General features: G+C 47.1%; 1 long non-coding RNA gene across 2 annotated transcripts in view; it reads left to right on the top strand.

Moving 5' to 3' along the window:
- The first annotated feature begins 9,106 nt into the window (after nt 1–9,106).
- LOC146397885 (uncharacterized) overlaps nt 9,107–14,492 on the top strand; it is a 35,665-nt gene continuing 30,279 nt past the window's right edge. For both annotated transcript variants that reach the window (XR_014825170.1, XR_014825172.1), the window contains exon 1: nt 9,107–9,420. This is a non-coding gene — a long non-coding RNA (uncharacterized LOC146397885). The remainder of the gene's footprint in view (nt 9,421–14,492) is intronic.

Below are 14,492 nucleotides of genomic sequence, written 5' to 3'. Positions count from 1 at the left end.
TCTGTTGATGGACATTTAGGTTGTTTCCATGTCTTGGCTATTGAAAATAGTGCTGCAATGAACATGGGAGTACATGTGTCTTTTTGAGTCATGGTTTTCTCTGGATAGATGCCCAGGAGTGGGATTGCTGGGCTTCAAATATAGGTTGGGACCACTTTGTGCTTTGGGGCATTTAGGAAGGCAGTATTTTTATTTATTTATTTGGTCATGCATATGGCACGCAGAAGTTCTAGACCCAGGGATTGAACCTGAGCCACAGCAGTGACAATGCTGAATCCTTAACCGCTAGGCCACCAGGGAACTCTGGAAGGAGATCTATCTATCTATCTATCTATCTATCTATCTATCTATCTATCTATCTATCTATCTATCTAGGTATCTTTTATGGCCACACCTGTGGCATATTGAAGTGCACATGCTAGGGGTTGAATCAGAGCTGCAGCTGCCAGCCTGCACCACAGCCACAGCAACGCAGGATCTGAGCTGCGTCTGAGACCTACACCACAGCTCACAGCAACACCAGAGCCTTAACCCACTGAGCAAGGCCAGGGATCCAACCTGTATCCTCAAGGACACTCGTCAGGTTCTGAACCTGCTGAGCCACACAAGGAACTCCTGGAAGGCAATATTTTTAGACAAATCAGAACACGGGGTCATCATCATTCCAAAAGTCAGCATTTATTTGCTTTTTTAGCCATTCAGTAGACATGTAGTCCACACCTCCCAGGCTGTGGTCTGGATGCTGGGGACAGAGCAGTGAGCAGAGAAGGGACTCTTTATAAGCTTACAGTTCAGGAGGGAAGGAGATGTTAGGAAATCAGGGACAAGCACGGGCTTTGGAGGCCACCTGTGCTCAGGGGAACAATTAAGCATGGCAGGGAGGGGACACGTGGCCCTGTGAGGCCAGGAAAGGGCTGCAGGTGTGAAGCTGGCCAGGGGAGGGCTTCCTGAGAAGGTGACATTTGAGTGATGATCTGGAGGACGAGAGGAAGGTCTCTGATTCAAGGTCGTCCTTGACGTCCCCATCCTTACCCGGCACAGGTGACTTCCTCTAGCTGCCAGAGAGCCTAGAGCCCACACTTGGAAGTGGCTGCGTGATTGACCAGAGTTCCTGACAACAGCCTCTCCTCTCCCTGCCCCAGCCGGTGGCTGGTACAACCCCCCAGCAGCAATTCCCACCCCTCCCGCCCCTCCTCTGGGAAACAGAAACGTTCTGGAGGAGGTTTGGTCTCTGTAGGAAGCAAGAGAAAGAAAAACGTCCTCCACGGCCTCTGCGGGGCTCTCCTGGGGAGGCCCGCACACCTGTCAGTGGGTCTCGGCTCCGGCTGAGCCCGCTGCGTCCCCAAGGCGGCTCACCTTACCCGGGAGCCCACACGTTACTCCTTCCCATCAATTCACTTTTCAACACCAAATACATCTTTCTCTTTTTACAGCATTTCCTTACACTTCTTTCTACCCCTGTCGGCTTCAGTGAGAATTCTTGATAGCTGAGAAGGGTGTGTGTATGTGTGGTGTGGTGTTTTGAATGAACACCTGAAAGAATATAAAGGTCTTGCTTAAAGCAAACCCTCTGTCTTTCAGCCTTCCCTTCTCATGCAGACAGAAATTGCAGCAAGATGGACAAGTTGTTAAAAAAAAATCAAGGGATTCCAATTGGGGCGCAAGGGGATCAGCAGTGTCTTGGGAACTCTGGGACGTGGGTTTGATCCCTTGCCCAGCACAGTAGGTTAAGGACCTGGTGTTGCTGCAGCTGCAGCTTAGCTCCAACTGTGGCTCAGATCTGATCCCTGGCTTGGTAACTCCATATGTTGCAGGGCAACCAAAAATGAAAAAAAAAAAAAAGTACCAAAAAAAATGTCTTTAAACAAAATTTTAGGGGAGTTCCCATTGTGGCTCAGCAGTAGCAAACCCAGATAGTATCTATGAAGATGTGGGTTTGATCCCTCGCCTTGCTCAGTGGGTTAAGGATCTGGCATTGCCATAAGTGATGGTACAGGTCGCAGACAGCTTGGATCCCAGGTAGCTGTGGCTGTGGTGGAGGCCAGCAGCTGCAGTTATCATTCAACCCCTAGCCTGGAAATTTTCATTTACCATGGATGTGGCCCTAAAAAAGCAAAAAAAAAAAATGTTTCTAATTAAAAAAATTAAAAAGTAACTGTCTAGGCATGATGTCATAAAGTGGGAAGCCCATTCCGTCTGCATTACTGAGTACCTTAATCATTGAGGCATTGTGTATGGTTTGGGGATTAGCAGGAAGGAGAAAAATCCACAGTCTGGCTCTCAGGGGGTTGGCAACCTCGTTGGGCACAATTACTGTCGCTAAACAACTGGAGTATGCTCAGAGCATCATGGGAATGCAGAGGAAGGGCATCCAACACAGTCTGGGGTCACCATAGCCAGGAAGGTGAGACCTCCTCCCCCCTCTCCAAGGGTCAACTTGGAAGAGGGTTCCTCATTTTCCCCAGATCATCCTGGAGAATCTTAGCTCTTCCATCCCTGGCTTCTCACATCTACCGACAAACATCAGATTAATTCATCACTCAAGCATCACTGAGCTCTGCCTTGCTCCATCCACACCAGGTGGGAGAGAAGAGAAACAGAAGATGCTGAGTTGTGGGCAGGTTAACAATCCAGATGCCCTCTGGCAGACTCCAGACCTGGCCACACATAGGCTTCCACCCCTGGCCAAGTCATGGAAGATTCCAGAACATGCAGGTTTCCTCCCCCCACATCTTGGAGGCTTCATCCATTACTCCCAGATCACCAGCTCTTCCAGGAGTGCCTTGACAAGCTCTCAGTGGTCACATCCCTGGGGCATGGTTGTTTCTGTTACTCATTGGGTCACTTGGTCAATAGGTACTTGAGTCCCAAGAATGTTCTTGGTGCTGCTCCAGGATCTAGACTCAGACCTTGCCTCCACAGATCTCAGAGACCAGTGAGGAGAGATGTGTAGCATCACGTCATTGCATCAACAGTATGAAGATGCATCTCTCCAAGTGCTGGGAGAGAAATCCCAGACCAGATATCCTGTAACAAAGGATCTGACCTACTAAGGGAGTCAAAGGGTGCTTCCTGGAGGGGATGAAGCATGAGGAGACATTAACCAGGGGAGAGGAATAGGAATAGTGTGCGTGATAGAAGGAACAGCATGTGCAAATGCCCTATGGTGGAGGGGAACTTGATGAGTACGAGGTACTGATGCAAGGCTTTGGGAGCTGGAGCTGAGAGGGCAAAGGAGCCTGGAGGAAGAGGGAGATGGAAAAGTGGGAGGGCCTACAAGCCCACCCAGAGTGCAGCCTCTTTGTTGGAACTGCTAGCCAGTGGCTCTCTTTGAAAGAAGCAAGGATCTCACCTCACCTCCATCACCACGTACACAGCTCATCATAGCCATCTCCTCCAAAAGATCAGGCTGAGGAAGAATGACCTCCCTGGGGCACGTAGCCACAAGCCAGCAGGAGCAGGACCCAACCTGTGAGCCTGAGGCCACCCCCTGCCTGCCCTGCTCCTGGGCAAGTCTGCAAGTCGCCCCCACCCCTGCCTGCCTGACCAGAGACCTGCTCCCTGAGTTGAAGGCTCATTAGTGTCAGAGGCTTGGCACGGGGGCCATCTCATTTAACTTGTCTCTCCCACAATTGATCCATCATGCTGGGACCAGACGGCCGCCCCTCCACGTGTTTCTGATTCACTTAATGGTCCTGGGCTCTGCCAAGTCCCACGAGATGTCTGACAGGCTCACGGTGCTCTGCAAAGCCCTTTTGGAAGGTTCTCTTCAGTCTCCTTACACAGACATTTGAAAAGTTCTTTTTTAAGATGAATTTTGTGGTTTTTGATCCTCTGGAAGCAGTCATTCTATCTTATGTGAGTGTACTATTTCAAATAGGTAAGAGAAGAAAAACAGAAGACATGAACAGAAACAATAGAAACAACATGAACAGATACATAGGAAACAGTAAATCTTTTAGAAAGCAAACTTACTGTTACCAAAAGGGAAAGAGAGGGGATAAATTGAGAATTTGAGATTAACAAATACGCACTACTATGTAGAGAAGAGATAAACAAGCTCCTACTTTCTAGCACAGGGAGCTGTATTCAACATCTTACAAGAACCTATAATGGAAAAGAACCTGGAAAAGGATATATGCACGAAGAATAAATACTATGTTATAACTGAATCATTTTCTGGACACCTGAAACATTGTAAATCAACTATACTTCAATTTTTAAAAAAGCTTATAGATTTATTAGTAAAGTAGAAAAAATACAGCACGTCGTTATCTCACCCCGTCCTCCAGTCATCCAGCCCACCTTCCCAGATGTAACCACATGAACAAGTTTCTCGCTGACGTTCTAACATAAGTACCATTAATGTCTTTTTTTTTTTTTCTTTTTTATGGCCACACCTGCTGCACATGGAAGTTTAGGGCTAGGGGTCAAATCAGAGCTGCAGCTGCCAGGCCCAGCCACAGCCACAGCAACACCAGATCCTTAACACACTGAGCAAGGCCAGGGATCAAACCTGTATCCTCATGCAGACTATGTTGGGTTCTTAACCCACCGAACCATGGTGGGAACTCCCCTGTGAATGTATTCTAAACCACCAAACCTATGGTATGTGGAATAGTTTTCAACTTGAAAATACGGTTTTTGCTTTACTCAAACTCAACATCCTAGGGAGAGTCTGGCTTGAAAAATACTTTTCATTTAGCACCAGTTTTTCTATTGGTGTTTGGGGCAGCATCACATTGCTGTGGGAGCCATCCTGCTCATCTCCTACCCCACACACTAGACGTCAGTGCAACACTGCCCTCCCTGCAGTCGTGACAACCAAAAATGCCCCCAGATATTTCCAAATGTCCTCAGGCAAGGGGGTGGGATGGTGGGGCAAAACCAGTTCATATGAGAACCACTGACATACTGTGGTTATTTAGAACATACCCTCCATCTCCTTAGAAAAGGGATTGGAGGGACTCCAGAAGATTCAGAATTCTAACAAGCATGAAAATACTCATTAAAGATTGACTCTTGAAGTTGAACATTCTTAAAGCTTGGTGATGGACATATGAGGGTTTATTACAGTACTTGCTTTCTTGTGTATGTTTGAAATTTTTCATAATAAGAAAGATAAGTGCATCTTTGCAGAGGGGAAGCAAAGGCAGAAATTAGAAGATGGACATAAAGTACATGGGCTGAGTAAGGTCTTGTCCATTTTGCAAGGGGTGGGTTTGAATCTGGAATTCCTGCAATCAATCCAAAGAAATAACAGGATCAGTTAAAAGCACAAGAGTCTAGAGATGAAAAAAAAAAACATAAACCAGTTGTTCAGAATAAGTACTGTTCTTCCTAACAATGAAACTTGAAAGAAATGTTATAGGACAATCGTTGACTAAAAGAATCAGCAGAGGGAGTTCCCTGGTGGCTTGGTAGCTGAAGGATCACTGTTGTCACTGCAGTGGCTCTGGTTGCTGCTGTGGCACTGGTTTGACCCCTGGCCCAGGAACTTCACTAGCAGGATACAGCTTTTCTCAGGCTCCCCTGGAAATGCTCAGACTCTAGGATGGTGTCTGAGACTTTGTTCTCTTACTTCTTTAGAAGTGGGCCAAAGAGATAAGTCTAATATGCACTTTAGTAAAAGTGATTCCACAAGGAATGAAAACAATCCACTCCCACATGCAGGTCTTTGAAGACCTGAATTAATCCAAGAACCAGCTTTAGAGGGGCTAGAGGTTGCATGGTCTCAGAAACATGATTTCTCTCCAAACTTTTAGTAAGTCCAAAGTGATAACCTCTGACTTTCCTGGAAGGTGGCTGTTCGGGGGAAACAGTTTAGGTCCCCCTGGCTCTCCTTCTTGCCGTTCAAGGGAGAGCTTAAGGCCTTTTGGAAAAACAGCATCCCTCAGTGAGGCTGGACCTGTAGGAAGAGTTTGGCATCCCTCTTACCCCTCCTCCACTTAGCCATCCAGCAGGGCTGTCTGGACATCTTCTAGGGACCAAGGAGCAAACTTGGTCTTTAAAACTCTGAAACTTTGGGCTATTATTTTAATTGGGGGGGGGAAATAGTTAACCTGCCTATTGCAAGGATGAAAACATCACAATAAAGTACCAAAGAACCCCCAGCTTTTGTAAATATAACTTCCCCTTGAAGTACCGTCAGATACAGAGTGAAGGTGGATACAAACATATTGCAAATATATATATGTATATATATATATTGGCCTGTTTTTTTCTGAATATTTTAGAGAGAAAAAAATTAAGCTTGAATGATCCCAAATCCTGAAGCCTTGGGAAACCTTTAAAGAGACGTGGGCTCAAAAACCCACCTACTCAGGGAACTTGCAGTCCTTCGTATATTGGTGAGTTCAAGGTTTTCTTGTTTTGTTTTGTTTTTTGTCTTTCCTCCAGCGGCACCTGCAGCATATGGAAGTTAAGTTCCAGAGCCAGGAATTAAATCGAATCAGAGCTGTAGCTGCAGCAATGCGGGATCCTTAACCCACTGTACCCCAACAGGAACTCCACATTGGTGGGTTCTTGACGATGATATATTTGATGGTTATCTTTGATCTTCTGTGGGGATAAGGGTCCTTCTCTATTCCAAACATACTGCATTTACTCCTGGTACCAGGAGAACCATCAGGAACAAGCATTCCCCCAGGTTACTTGGGCACCCAGAGACCGAAGTCTCCTCACCCAAACCCCAAATGAATCCCTGAGCCTACCTGTCACTTTCCTTCTACCCATTCAACCTTAAGAATCCAAGTCTCCTTAAAATATGGCATTTGAATCTCCACTTGTTAAAAATCAATTACCCAGCCTCCCAAATCTAAGCAACTCCCGTTGCTTTAGTTTAAATGGAGCAGGTAGAAAAGGGGCTGGAGAGGAAGAGAGAATCCTCGCAGGAAAGAGGGCCCTGCCTCCTCTCTCTCTGCACAGGTTTAAGAAATGCCTCAAACCCCCAAGGACCCCTACATGGGTTTGAGGTTGTAGAGTGGTTTACTTTTCAATTACCAAAAGCCACGCAAGCTGTTTCACATGATATCCACAAACACTGCAGCCCCGGCCTGATATTTACAACCCCTCCAGCAAGCAAAAGGCGATCTGTACCCGTCCCGCCTCGGTAGCTGGGATTAATGGCCAAGAGCATTGTGGTTTTGTTATTAAGTTACTTTCAGCAATTAGTAAATTTATTGTCCTAATTACTTTCACATGGCTGCTCCCTGCACATGTCTTACTTGGAGGACAGCCTCACAGTCTTGCCCCTGTCATCATATTTCAGTGTGATGGCTGCCCATCTCTCCCAACTGTCCAACCCCATCCAAAGCTGATTTGCAGTCGGGTCAGCAGGAAGGAGGAGTAAGAGTTCATTCCAAAGTCCACAGCATATTTGGATAAAACACGGAGAAATTTTATTTTGTCTTGTGGGGCGTCTGAGGGGGAGGGGATAGCTCACCATGGTTAATGCACAATATTGTCCAAATTCTACCCAGCTTCAAATGTGCTGTTCCTTCCAAATACCAGCTTCAACACCTCCTAGTCCTCCTATGGGAACAGTCAGGTGGTGGGGGCAGGGGTGACCTGGGAGAATTTCCTTCTAATGTCAGGGGCTAAGATTTCTAGGCACCCAGTATCCAGCTTTACCTGTGGATGGGGATGAGGTGCTCAGAAGTCTTGGCTGATCCCTGGTTCTGCCCCCCGGGGCTGGATTCCCTGGCACTTCTTGCTTAGGTACAGGGCACTGTCTGGAGTGGTACCCGTCTCGTGAACAGGGGTGGACAGCAGCACGGTGGAGCCCAGTTCGAGGACCCAGCAGGGCATGGTGTGATCCTGCTGGTCTCCTACTGGTTCCTGGAGGGCACCCACTGCCCACCCGGCTGGTTGGCAGCACCCTTGTAATGGGAACCTTGTTGGCAGGAGCCAGGAACTGATGTGACTGCTTCTTGAGTGTCACCCACTGGCCACTAGCATCACAGCCAGAGCAAATGCAGCTCAGCATAGCAGGTGGGATTGGTGACACAAGCCACCTGTCTGCCAGCAGCTTGGGGACACTTGGGCGACTTAGTTCCCTCAGCTAGTAATAGTCCGTCCCACATTCTCTTGCTCGCTTTAGAAACCAACTAGAAATTTAGGCAAGAACGAGAAGAAACATCATGTAATGGGTGTGGCCCTTTTCAAAACACTGCAATGTGTATTTCAGTTTATTTTGGCCCCATCACATTTGGAAATGAGGGTGAAACATATGTATGCATACATACACACACATATACACACACACATACATATAAAATAAAAAATATATATACACATGTATAAATGTGTGTGTGTGTGTGTGTGTGTGTGTGTGTGTGCGCGTGTGTAGGCACAGCATTTCAGAGTGGGGCCCTGGAGCCAACTGCCTGGTTTTAAGCCCTGCTTGACTACCCACTAACTGTGTGGCCTTGGGACCCATTGTCGCAATTTCCCCTTTTGTGAAAGGGGCGCAATAAGATACATGTCATTAGGTCGTTGTGACAGTCACATAAAGCAAAAATGTGAAAGCACTTATCATAATGCTTCATAAGTGCTGTCAGTAAATAATAACATAGTTGATAAATGATACTTGCTAGAGGGAGGTACTTTTTCAGCATCTTATCTTCGCATCACTCCCCTTGCCCTTTCTGGGTAATTGCTCTTATCTGCCCCCCCCCCATGTTATTTCTTTATTGTGTCTCCCCTCCCCACCAAATGGAGGCTCTAAGAAAGCAGGGACTTGGTTTTTTTCGTGGCTATATCCTCCCCCTCCCTCACACACGTAGCCCCGGCACATAGTAGATGTTCAATGAATATCTGTTGGGGGAAAAAAATGAACCAAAAAAAGGCATGGAGAACGGAGGCAGCCAGTTAGTTTCTGAGCGCCTCAGTATGGAAACTGGGACTCCCTCCACCCCAGAGGTCAGCCCCAGCCCCAGCCTCAGCCCATGGGTCCCTCCCTGTCCAGGGTAGGGGGGTGGGATTCACACCTAACAGGCCTGGCCCGAGGGGAACCTGCCCAGGTTGTGCGCGCACATTTGAACCTGAAAGCAATATGCAAATAGATCCCCAGCCAGAAGGCAGTGCACTGTGCGGAGCTGGCGGCGAGGGCGTCCTGGGCAGAGAGCAGCGCTCCTCCCCAAGGTGGCGGCAGCTGCGGCCACAGGACAGGTGTGGGCTGCGGAGGGATGGAGCCGCAGCGGTAATTCCACTCCTCCACTCCGCAGTCTCAATTAGTCAATTATTCATCCGCTCCTCGCGCGTGCTCAGCCACCTGCGGGCCATTGAGGCCCCAGTGCGGCAGGGCTGCCCACAGGAACGCGGTGCGGCTGCACCGCAGGCAGCTGGCTCCAGGATCCTACCCTGAAAAGCTGAGGACCCATGAACGGCCATGAGCTGGTGTGAAGCCGCCCAGAAAGGGTGAGTTCGAGGCTGCCGGGGTTTGGTCATCCCAGGCACCTCCTGTGTGCGTCTCCCTTAGCCAGGGTGGGGCGTTTCTTCCCGCTTCGGGATATTTAGAATGGAATCTGGTTCAGGTTGGCCCCAAGGAGCTTACAGTGTCTGGAATCCCCCAAGAAGCAAGTTCTGATGTAAGAGAGGTCTACCTGGCTATGGCGGGGTGGGGGGTGTCAGTTGAGCAGATAGAGGACAGAAACAAAGGAGTTCATGCGAATTTATTTCCCTTGTGACAGGGACAAGGCCTGGAAACTGTCGCGTGAAGCTTGCTCTCCCAAAAGCCAAGTGAAGTCAGAATTTTCCTGGTGGTGGGAGGCGGAGGTGGAGACGGGGGTGGGGGTGAGGGAAGTGTGTAAGGTTTATCACATCGTCTTAGAAAGTCTGCAGTTCACTCGCAAAAGGAATACACACACATCTTCAGAGAGAGACTCGTGAATGATATACACCCCAAGACAAATGAACCTTAAGTTAAATCAGTGGATACCAAGATAACCATCACAGTGACATGATTAAAAATAAAACCAGGAGTTTCCGTCGTGGCTCAACGATTAGTGAACTCCAATAGTATCCATGAGAACGCGGGGTTCCATCCCTGGCCTCGCTCCGTGCGTTAAGGATCCAGCGTTGCCATGAGCTATGGTGTAGATCGTAGATGCAGCTCGGATACTGTGGGGCTGTGGTGTAGGCTGGCGGCTGCAGTTTCGATTGGACTCCTAGCCTGGGAACCTCCATATGCTGTGGGTGCAGCCCTAAAAATAAATAAATAAAAAATAAAAACGAAACCAAAGACCTGTACCCTGGACCAGTGCTCCCTATGGTCCATTCTACTGGGTGTTTGAGCTGTCTTTTTAGCTTTTGTATAGAAGGGCTCTGTATTTTGTGTTAAATTGTTATTAACAAAACTTTGCCGTATTTATCCTTGGCCCTTACAGAAGCTATGTAGTGATAAAAATGCTTTCAAAGTAGAGAATAAGCATAGTTTCATTTCTCCACATAAGTCAGCCTGCTTCCGGTGTTTGGACGATGTCTTCTACAAAATTCACATTTTCCCTTTTTTCTTTGGTTGCTGGGAAGCTCAGAGCTAAGTTTTGTGTTTGCAAACATAACAGCTTCTTTTAGATTTAAGACATATGATTATTTCCATCCTTTTGTTACTTGGCTCTTGTAGTTTCTCTCTCTCTCTCCCACACACACACACACACACACACACACACACACACACGCACACACCTTTTCAATAGAGGGTTTTTTTTTTTTTTTTTTGCATCTGTGACTTTTAATGCAAGTCCTTTCAAATCATCTTTGAAAAAATATATGGTCAGGGTAAACACAATGAGCTCGATGCCTGATGAACCTTTAACAAGTACCACCTGGTTAATTGACTGACTTGAAGGGAGGAGGTATTCTTCAGAAGATGAAAAACTCTGCCCTGTGTACTACAGATGTTCCCTATACCCGTCTCTTCCCTTCTCGTTGTGTTGCTCTCTCTAACTGGCACCAGGATTTGCTTAAACCAGAGATCTACAAGCCACCCTTGTTTCCCTTCTTTTCTCAGCCTGTTGGCAAAACTTGTCAGCTCTATCCACTTCTTTCCTACTTCACCAGCCTAGTTTAAGAATTATATGTCTCACCTGAACTACAGCAGTAGCTTACAGGCTTGCTCACTTGCACCCAACTTGCCGCAGGATAATGTTTTCAAACTTAAGTCACATTGTGTCCATCCACTGCTTAAGATGACTCAGTGGCCCTCCATCCACTCAGAATAAATGCAGAGCTGCTTATCGCCACCTGTGAGGTCTGGCCTGATGTCACCTCCCAAGCCCACCTTGGGTCAGTTTCCTCCAGCCTCACCTGGCCCACCTCACGTGGCTTCTGCAATTGGCTTCCTCTTCCCCCAGTCTCACCTGTGCTGACTCCCTCCTTCCCCTCCTCTAGGACTTGACCTCAAATCGCTTCCCCAGAGACACCGTCTTGAACCACCCCCGTTTATGGCAGAAAAAGGCAGGATTTCAGGGGTAGCGCTGCCCAATGTCCAACATCAGTGAGAGTGATCAATGCCATCATTGAAATGGACCCCATATGTTGCCCTTAGAGGACAAATCAATTCGTAATAGTTGCATTTACAGGTGTACATATAACACACACATATTTGCTTGTTTCATTACTTATATTTCCCGCGAGACCTCAGGCCCCATGAATACAAGATCCTTATCTGAGTTATTCACAAAGGTATGTTCTCCTTTGGCACATTGCCTGGCCCAGGGTAGGTGCTCAGCAGATGTTCTCAAAAGGATGAATGAGTGATTCAGAGCGCATTCTCAGCATCCCTTACACTGAGATGAGCAGCAACAGAGACGGCCCAGCCAAAGTCTGGAGTGAGGACAGTGTAGGAGGTCTGGCTCCAAATCCATGGTTAAAAGCTCAGTTTAGAGAGCGTCACTGATCAGCACCCTCCGTGTAGGGGTGGAAATGGGAAGGACTCAAGTGGGATTTTTGCAGCCTTGGAAGTGCTGCTGGTGGTCAGGTGCCAGGGACTCCCTACTGCTTCTTCTTCTGACCATGTCTGGGTTCGGGTGATCCCCACAGTTAGAGGAGGAGGTCCAGGAGTGTCGGTACTGGTTGGGTTGCATGCTGTCCACGAAGACTATGGAAATAAAGAGGCTTTAATAGAAGCGGCTTCTTTGGAACTCTAGCACCCCAGTTCTGATGCACGGGTCTTGTTGGACCACCTAAGAGGCAACCAAGTCCATCTGCCTCAAGTGAGTGGGTCACAGATCTCAGAGGGAGTCTCTCCTCACAGTGGCACTGGGCAGCTCCACCCTCTGAAATTCCATTCCTTCCTGCCATGCTGCTCCTTTGCCCTCCTCCACCCTGTGACAATGGTGACATTGTGGTGGGGGTTACCTTCTTTTTTTCTTGCTAAGTCGATGACTGTTCCTTGAGCCCTATCAGTAGTGTTTGCCCCAATCATTGACGTTTGGGGCACACCTAGGGTCCCCAAAAATGATCTGCCATCAGGTTTAAAACATCTTTGGTTGATCTACAAGTGTTGGAGTTTTGTATACCTCTGCCCAACCTCCTGTGAAAATTTTCAAACACACAGCCAAGATCAGAGAATTAGGACAATGAAAGACTCTCTGCCTGGATCTAGCAATTGTTTACATTTTGTCATATTTGTTCTCTCTCTCTGCATATATATAGGTACGTGTATATATATATTATATACACATATATGTATATATATATACACACACGTGTTTCATTTTTCTCATCCATTTAAAAGTAAATTATAGGAGTTCCTGTTATGGCGCAGTGGTTAACGAATCCGACTAGGAACCATGAGGTTGCGGGTTCAGTCCCTGCCCTTGCTCAGTGGGTTGAGGATCCAGCATTGCCGTGAGCTGTGGTGTAGGTTGCAGACGCGGCTCGGATCCAACATTGCTGTGGCTCTGGCGTAGGCCAGTGGCTACAGCTCCGATTCAACCCCTAGCCTGGGAACGCTCTGGCAGGAGCGGCCCAAAGAAATAGCAAAAAGACAAAAAAAAAGTAAATTATAATCATGACACTTCACAATAAATATATCACTGTCTGAAAAACATTCTCTTATATATCCCAATACCATTAGCACACCTATTAAAATTTAACATCATCTGCTGTCCAGTTCATATGCAAATTTCCTCAAGTGCATCAAAAACATCTTTTATAGCTGTTTGTTTGTTTTGTTTTTTAGCTCAAACCGGGATCTAATCAAAGTTCAGAATGTTGGTTGTTGTGTCTCTTTGTCTCTTTCAATCTAGAACAGTCTCTCTGCCTTTTCTGTTATGGCTTTGACTTTTGAACTGCCCGGTCCAGCTGTTTTATGGAAAGCCACGTTCTGGATCTGTCCTGGCTGTAGATTTGTTTTTGGTTGAGCGATGTTAACAGCATTGTTTCATGTACAAAGCTGGGTCTCTGCCAATGGTCAATTTCCTCAAGATTCGGTACTGTGCAGGTTTATTTATAAACTGTCTCCTCCTAGAAAGAATCTAAGGCCATTTACCATGAAATAGAAAGTCTGTTGAAGAAAAGAGAAAATGTTTTTAACATGGAGAGAGATGGTGGAGGGGAAGGAGAAGGCACATATGTCATAAACATATGTTAGTGCTGTTAGCGTAACTAAACATGAGATTTAATTTTGAGTTTCTGGCTGCCAAAGCACAAATGAAAAAAAAAAGTTAAAAAAAATCTTCAGGACATATGAGCCTTATACACACTAGTTTTATAACAGTAATAGGTCCCATGAATCCTTAGACAAATGACATCAAAGTAATGAGCAGCTTCTTTAACAGCTTCCTAAATGGTTGAGGAACATTCTTCACTGAGCTGCTTCTATAATACAGAAGGTCAAAGCCAGGGACACAGCATTAAAACGGAAGGTGGTGAAATCATTTTCTAAAGTGAGTCAGTCCAGGAGTTCTTGTTGCGGCTCAATGGGTTAAGAACCCAACTAGTTTCCATGAGGGTATGGGTTCAATCTCTAGCCTTGCTCTGTGGCTTAAGGATCTGGTGTTGCCACAAGCTGCCATGCAGGTCACAGGTGAGGCTCGGATCTGCAGCTCAGATTCGACCCCTAGACTGGGATCTTCCATTGCTGCAGGCACGGCCATAAAAAAACCAAAGCGAGTCTAGTCCAGAAGTTGATGTCTGCATCTAACCTGGTGCAAGGCTAGAGCTGATGTGCCCTGAGGATGGGTGGACTGCCCAGCCCTGACTCTTGTCCTCAATTCCCGCTGTCTCCGTGGGCCACTGGGAACAGGTCCTCAGAAGCACTTGGGTCCCAGCTGGACCCTGATCCCAGCTGAACTCTGGGGGGGAGGGGGCAGAAACAGAGCAAGTGCATAGCTGGCCCTTCGGGATGAAGCTGAAAGCCTGAGCTGTGGGTTCCCCAAGATGGACTACCCCCAATCTGACAACCTGTGTGCAGAGGTGACCACAGCTAAATTTACAAGCTCCACCAAGATTTTCTGATCAATTTTTTTCTGTGCACTTAAGTGCCA

The sequence above is a fragment of the Sus scrofa genome, chromosome 13, assembly GCF_054392235.1.
Source record: "Sus scrofa isolate SSC_HxYL_T2T_F1_AM1 chromosome 13, Sscrofa_HxYL_maternal_Yorkshire_Landrace_v2.0, whole genome shotgun sequence".
NCBI classification, from domain to species: Eukaryota; Metazoa; Chordata; class Mammalia; order Artiodactyla; family Suidae; genus Sus; species Sus scrofa.
The sequence above is the reverse complement of the archived record's forward strand: the minus strand, read 5'-3'. Positions and strand labels throughout refer to the sequence as shown.